Genomic DNA, 8254 nt, shown 5'->3' with positions numbered 1-8254 from the left:
AACAAAGTTCTTCAGGCAGCATTAATGAAATACCTCTCGTAGATACATATAATTAAGTCATATTGTATAGTCCGAATACTGGAGATAGATATTCTCTCAAATTATTGAGGTGAGTCAATGACACCAGATGAACATTATCAGCCATACAGGAAAATTTCTGGCATGGCCATGATTCCTTTTTGACTTAGTCATTTCACACTTAATCACTGAATATAACCACTAAGCTTAACACATAACTATGGTTAGTGTTTGAAAATAAATACTGGTGATATTTTAGAAAACAATACCATCATTAAATCCAGTGCCTTACAAATCCTGCCGTATGGAGGAATATTAACTAGATACAGTAGATTATGTAGTATGACGTAGAGTGATTAAGTTATTGTCTTCCAATGCAAATCACCACACCTCCCCATGTGAATCTTTTGTGAATCTAGTTTTCGTCCTAGTGTCTAGTAAACGCCAACTATTATCATACTTCTGTTCTTCAATTATGTGTACCATGAAATTAAAATTGATGGTTGTTAGTAAAATGGCATCACAGTCTCATTTGGTTTGAATCCAGCCCAGTAATCAAGCAGCCTAATTCTGAAGATAATACAAAAACTGAATGCACAAATGACATCCAATCTCAAATATGCCTCAAAGAAGTATTGTATCATATAACCATTGTGGAGGAGGATAGCATCGAAAGGATAGTTACAGGGAAAGTTTGATGTCTTTCCTCGCATCTCTTTCTCTTTGTTATTTTAATAAATAATCGCCTTTTCCAGGGCAATGTGAATGATTGATTAAAGTCTCAGCTATGAGGATTTTTGCTATGATAATAGAAATCATGTTTAGCCTCAGTTTTTGAATTGGAAAAGTTATGATTCTCTCTGGCTTATGAAAATTGCCTTCCTCATCATTAGTCGAGGGAGCCGAGAGGATCCAAGGTGGCATGATAGACTTCTTGGTTGGTTTTTCCTTCCTCCCAAGAGAGTTAGGGTTTCTTTCCCTCCTGTTCACATCAACCTAATGAAGGGATCTTTACTCTCAAAATCAAGGGCACCTTTGTTCCCAAACATTCATTCAGACCAACCCCAACCTGCTCTAATTGTTTCAAAGAAATACACTTAAAAAAGAAAATCCCTTCTAGCAAAATAATATGATAAGTGTACCTCCTTGCCTAATGGAACAGTCTTGCCTAGGAAAGCAATGCACTAAAAAGAGAGAATTTCTTTGAGCAAGATAATACGACAAGAGGTCATTCTTAAGAATGAAAGTGTCTTTCCTAAGAAAAAAAGCCACATTCTTTTTTGAACATCTACCAAGATACAGAGTTCTTGACTGATAGAAAGATTTTTGCTTGCAGAAAACGAAAAATTCTCTCAAATCCTATATCAAGGTAATGATAAAAGGCCTTCCTGGATAATGGAAATATTGTTTCTCATAGAAAAAGTCGCATTTTTCTCAAATTAATTATATTGATAGAAAACAGTAGTGAGATCAAGAAAAAATATGATAGAAAGCCTACTTGATGTAATCATGTAAATGGTATCATTAAGAAGAACAAGAAGAAACCATCTAACACATCAATGGTAAAGACCTATCTGTTCTTGCTATGTTGAATAGATCAGTAAATAGAAAGAATTCCCCTAGCCTGAGAATGGTAGAAGAGGACCTTACTTGAGCTAATTCTATCAAAAGACAGCATTAAGAAGAAAACAACTCCTTCTAGATTATATCGAGAGATAGCAGAGAAAAGACGGAATCCTCGTAGATTTATGTAAGCATGCAGTACTCATGAAAAAAATTCTTTATCGAAATGTGTAGCATTAAACAGAAAAAGTGATATGCTTCTTTTACCAAGATAAATGATATAATAACGCACCTGATCTCTCAAAGCCGAAGCTTGATCTCTGAGGACAGAAGAAGCAACTTCAATGGCCTGAACAACAACTTCTCTGTCGGGAGGAGAAGGAGGAATGGTGTGTCTAGGTCTACCATTAGACCTCGCCATCTCCAGATCTGCAAGAGCATCAGATAAAGCAGAGGATTTCTGAAGAAGAGTAGAATCTTCTGATGATGACGATGATGGTAAGGCAGCAACATTATTACTTCGAAGATGATGGTACTGATGAAGTTGCATAGAAGATCTCGTATTGTTGTAGAATGAAGAAGTGGTGGGTGAGGTATTTATAGGTGTTGTTTGGTTAAGAGGAAGATGATGATGATGATGATGATGATTGTTTGTCGTATGGTTTAATCCTTCATTTTTTCCGCCATAGCTGAAATGATCTGTTCTTCTTGGGTCGTAGGTCGAAAGAGGAGGTGGAGGAGGGCCATTTCTATGGAAATTAGGACTATAATCTGATGCGGCTAGCTGATGTGACATGAGCTGAAGCAGCTTCCTTCAATCAAAAATGAAGGAGTTTCGGAGGAGAAGGACGAAGATGGATATGGAGATGAAGAACTAAGAACGAAGAACGATGGATAAGGATGACGATGAACGAACGAACGAACGAATGACGATGTAGGCGGAAGAACGACGAAGGGAGGAACGAATGGATTGAATATGTAAGGCAGAAGAAATCTGCTTAATGAATGAGTGATTTGATTGAAGCAGAAGCAGAAACAGAAACAGGGATTCGACGGAGAAGCACAGACAAGGGAGCAAATAATAGACGGGGAGGAGTGGAGAAACCCTAGAAAAAGCAGAGAAATGGTCGCCACTGCCCGTCGCTTCCTGAGTGTCCGAAGCGTAGAAGAAGAAGAAGAAGAAGACGAGGAAGAAGTAAGAAGTAAGAAGAAGAATTGAATTGAATTTTAGAACGCGTGCGAAAAGGCGTTCTTTTGCTTTTTTGCGTTTTGGTTTGGTCAAGCAAAAATAAAACAATTGCCATTTCCTCATAATCAGTTCACTTTATTCACTCTCCTAATCCAGGATCCTTCCTCGCCTACCTAATCCATTCGTTAATCCTTCATTAACTTGATCATTATTCATCCGCTAATCGTTTCCGTCGACCTTCCCACTTTCTTAATGTTTGTGCCGGTCAGTGGATTAATGATATTTGGCTACGGCACCTTTGGAATGGCCTAATGACGGTTCTCCCTTCAGTTGCTTCTGCATGTCTATGTCGAGAATTGGGCGGTGTCCGTATCAAGAGAATCATAAGCTTAACTATTTCTTTCGACTTTTTGACTGCATCTGTAATCCAACGAAGAAGTGTGGACAGGGTAGAGATTGAGGGGGCCCTAAACCTGCCAAATGTATTTGATGACTAGTGTTGATATGTCCATTTGTTGTTCACTAGACACAACTAAATGCCCATATAGGCATTGAGTATGACCATATGTTTGATGCATGCACACAATGATGCTACCCGGAGATCGGAGAGAGATGGAAACAAACAGGTGGGAAATATCGTAAGAAAAGGATGTGTGCTTACCTGTAAATTTATGGATAGGCATCGATCAAAGTGGAGGCTTGTGATCCCAAGACATTCCATATCAATGATATAAAAATACCTTCAAGTAATCATTACAAAACAAATTTCTTTAATTATGATATATACTTATTTATTTGTAGCTAATTAGGAAGTATGACAAATTATAATTACCTTAACTTATCGGTCACACTCATAATTAGAACTTGAAATTGGCATTGCGTCTCTTTTAAAATACTTTAATCATGTGCTAGTCTCAGTTCTCGTTTGATTAGGATGTGACCCAAGCAATTGTATGAATAACCAAGCATACTTTTTTTTATTCGTGTACATAAAGCCATATTTGGATAAACTCTAGAAAAACAATGTACGTTGTAATTATTTATGTTTATTTTCTTGATGACATAATCTTCCATATATGTATGTGGGTATACATATATATGATATTGCACTTCAAGCAAGACCATTGCATTTTGGTTTGGTTTGGAGGCAAAAACGTTATGGTATCTTAGGATGAAAAACAACTTCTCTCATGTGTAGATGTCGTTGGTAGAAACATCTAGTCATATTGATTCTTAAAGGCTACGGTCACTTACATGGCTCATCCAATCGTGTATTCCTATCTTATTTGTTTACATTTAACCCTTGATTTTATAAAAGGTGTCATGATACTCATGTCAATGTGCATAGATTGTTGATTTTTCCTCCCTCCTCTATTTTACAGGCTAATTAATCACAATATATACAATTAGTGTTATGGACATAAACTCTTATGACAAGTTTCCACATCAAGTACTGTGCTACAAATTATTATATTATTTTTGCTTTGAGATGTTATTCATGAGTTTGTTTGCATTGTTGTATATTATATGTAAACTTGAACATTACAACTTGCATCAACATTTTTGCTACTAACTATTATATTGTTTTTTAGATTTGTCTACGTTGATTGATGTGCAGAAAACAAAAGGAAGCCAAGGAAATTATTTGAAAGGACAAGGCTGTAATTGCCATAGCAAACCCCTGAAATTATAACTTTGAAGACTATGTTGGAGGAAATTTCCATTTGATCGTCATTGACCATTGAGCATGGGTCAATTGAGAATGCGTTCACTCATAATGTGTTATTTCTTTGAGACAATATGCTGACCTACTGGCGTCTCATTGGATTTTTTCTAAAGAAATATCAGCATGTCATTTTATTTTGTTGTCAATAATATAAGCTTTTTTTATCTTAAGAGTTGTGATTGTAATTGCCAACTTCACTAAGGGCTTCGACATTTTTTAAAGACACATTACTAATGTGTAATTAATTTGCATCTAGTAAGACGATATGTGAGATTGTTAATTGGTTGAAAATAATCACACAATTGTCAACATGGTAAATTAACACACACACATTCACTCACTCACACACACTCTCTCTCTACATACATATGTAAGTACGTGTATGCACATTTACACACACACACACACACACATCAAACGTGTCACATTGTGTAGGATTCTCATGTACAATTCCTGGCATGTGTCCCACAAATCAAACCTATACTAAGATAACCATGTCTACTAATAGGTTCATGGATTGATTTGGTTTTTGAGGCTCATAAGAACCTTTAGAAAGTGTACATAGTGTGCCTCCTCCACCGCCCAACTATAAAAAGACAATGGTGTAGGACTTTAGTTTAAAATATAAACCTAAACAACAATTATTGGACCATATCAACTAGTATATCCATTCTCTATTTCTTCTGAGAATGGATGTACTGGTTGATATTGTTCTTTTTTTAAAAGTTGGCCAAAAGTAACCTTAGATTATCTCATGCACACTAAATAACTATAGATGCAATCCTTGAACTCAAAGCCTTAAACAAGATATCGATATTTGGTCATGCCAACTAACTAACGATAAACACAAAAATTGTAGTCATGATCCAAAACATCCTAAAAGAGTGCGCATCGTCTAAAGTAGCCTATTAGTATCCATAAAGGTTGGTTGAGCAAATAGCTAAGGTTTTTGGATACCAAATATGTACTACCATATTCATAGACACCACGAGTACTCGAAATCTACTTTGTTAACACTTCTACTTGCCACGAGGAGCTACCATTAGGACTCCACTAGTAACCTGAGCACATAATATCTACAACACATTGATGACATGCTTGATCAAAATTGTTTCCACTATGTAGCTTATATTCCGAACACTTTTGACTTCAGTGTGCTGAGAGTGGGGTTCCACCCACTCTTTATGGTCATGTGAATGATAAACACAAACCGACCCAAATAAGCAAGCTTTACCATGCTTTACGGGTTCGGTTGATGCTTATGACCATATAGAATGGTTTTAACAAATTGTGCAAGCTTATGAACTACTCTCAATTGGGACGAGAGTTGGTACTTCTGGCATTGCCTTAAAGGACCAAGTTGGAGTTTGATTCCACTAGATTCTAGATGAAGTCTATAATGACTTCATTTGTGTCAATGAACAATGTTTTACCTCAACCAACTTTTCTCCCTCGAACAAGAAGCAAATGAAAGCAACAAAGTCTATACACACTATACTTAAAGCCTACACAATTAAGGTGATGACAATGAAAAGATAGTTATTGATGAAAAACTTATGAATTGGTTCATCCACAATTTATATGATCCCACCAAACAAAAACATATGTAGCAGTCCCGATTACGGCTAGTCGCATGCGTTGCAACACCTTTTCAAGCTGACAATATTAGTTTCACACTTAGAAAGGTAAATGGTGTGGCCAATCTTGTGATACTTGATACCTAGGGGTAGTTAATGTTTAAAGTAAAATTGTTGGGAGCAATGGGGTAGTTCCAAGATGGGCTAGGAAGAGGTGAAATTTTACATGGCCAATTGCTCAATTCAACATCTCGAGAGTATGACAATCAATCAACCCTTCACAATATATGACATTGAGTATCATCTCGTGTTTGTATTTACTAGATCGACGAACTAATTGAGCCATGAGTGCAGGTTAGGACGACCTTTCCTTTGAGTAAGTCAACTCGTGTGATGAGCTTTGAGAACGTTTTGTCAACTCCACCTCTCCCGTCATTTAGATTCATGGTTAGCCGATTGCCTATAAGGGATGCGCATGCATGTGATAGGTGAAAAGTGGAGAAGGTTGTTTTCATGGTTGGATTGAAGTAGATGAGGGGATACGCTTATGCATAAGCTGGATTGAAGTAGATGAGGGGGGGGGGGGGGGGGGTTCACGGAGGCTACAAGTTGGATTGATCATTGGAGGCAAACTAGGCAGGTCTACACTTGGTGAGGGGGTATACATATGAATATGTATATCAAGACGCTCAGACAAACATCCAAATTCCAAAGGGGGGGGGGGGGGAGGTGTGGATAAGAAGCCTTTGGTGGACACATTTTCAGTTATGAGCAAAATATGTTATGTGGATGTTTCCTTCGTCTTCGTCAAAAGTGGGTTCATTTTTAGTGCGGGGGGGGACTTTCCCTGGTGGGCAGCTGCTGTTTTGAAGGGGCCGGCGGCGTAAGTATGGCGCTGGCCATGCTGCTGGTGGCCGTCGGCGGCGGCGCGTCGCACGTGCGCAGGACACGTGGCGTGTGGCCGAAAGCCCGCCTCGCCACCAGCCTCGCCTATCTCTTCTTCACGGAGATCTTTGGCTTCCTCGCCTTCCTGCCGTCCGTCTCCCGATCGCTCCTCCTCTACTCATCTCTCCCTGCAGCCGCCCGATCAGATCCCACATCCTGCCACGTGTCGCCATCTGGAGGACATCCCGAAGCCTTATCTCGCCGCCCGCGTGTCCGATCTGGAAACAGAGTTTGTGTGGATCGGAATATTCGCTATGGTAAAGCCAAACGGAATCTGTAAGTACATATATTACACATATACATTCACATTCACATGCACATACACATACACTTACATATACATATCCAGTTGCATATGCATATGCATAAACATATACATACATATACATATGCATCTATATATATATATATATATGTAGATATATGTACATATGCATAAATACACATACATGTGATGTGTGTATCTTATTTGTTAAACTTTAGGCTAGATGTGTACTTGCCGGCTGAAGCCCCCGTGGAAGAGGCTGTGTTAGCTGAGACCAATGGATCCAATGGCAGTCGTCCTGTCGTCGTCTTTGTTCACGGTGGGATTTGGGCGACCGGTAGCAAAGAGTTGTTCTCGAATTTGGGTGTTTCTCTGGCTAGTCATGGAGTCATCACCCTCATCCTACAGTATACCTTGTTCCCTGAGGTGAAGAGCTCTCTCTCTCTCTCTCTTCCTCTCTCTCGCATACACACGCGCACTCATGCACAAAGGCTTTATTCACAAGGGCTCTTCGACAATTCTGACTATTATGGTAAGACAGAGCATATGTCCTTGCAAGGGAATGCCCCTGGTAGGGAACATGCTCCGGAGGCAAGGCGGGGCATATGCCCTAGCTAGGGAACTGCACATAACCATGGATGCAATTGACCGTTGCCTTGACGTTATGCTGAACACTCTTGGGGAACATGAGATAAATGATGCACTCTTTCGAATATGTGAATATTCATTCGATCCCTGGCTAACGGCCATGTGTGTTTGCTTGTTTTTAAATGGGTTGAATGTAACCAGTTGACCATGACACCATTTTGACAAAGCCTACTGTAAGCCTATCCTACAATGTTGATGACCTCTGGGAGACATGAGGAAAAAATGGGAAGTTCTATTGAACATGTGACAAATCTGTTTCTTGTAATGTTTGGGGACTTGGTTTCTTGATTTACTTCATAATGCTTGGACACCACCATTGTAAT

General features: G+C 38.9%; 1 long non-coding RNA gene across 1 annotated transcript; it reads left to right on the top strand.

The window, feature by feature from the left end:
• Positions 1-6852: 6852 nt before the first annotated feature.
• On the top strand, positions 6853-7725 carry LOC147847148 (uncharacterized). Its single transcript, XR_015532363.1, has 2 exons — positions 6853-7294; positions 7502-7725. It is a non-coding gene; the product is annotated as an uncharacterized LOC147847148 (long non-coding RNA).
• The last annotated feature ends 529 nt before the right edge of the window (positions 7726-8254 follow it).

This window comes from Azolla caroliniana, unplaced genomic scaffold (genome assembly GCF_043228905.1).
Source record: "Azolla caroliniana isolate FFs.n. ecotype wild unplaced genomic scaffold, voAzoCaro1.0.p SCAF_1453, whole genome shotgun sequence".
NCBI classification, from domain to species: Eukaryota; Viridiplantae; Streptophyta; class Polypodiopsida; order Salviniales; family Salviniaceae; genus Azolla; species Azolla caroliniana.
Note: the sequence above shows the minus strand (reverse complement) of the source record. Positions and strands in the feature narration are given on the sequence as shown.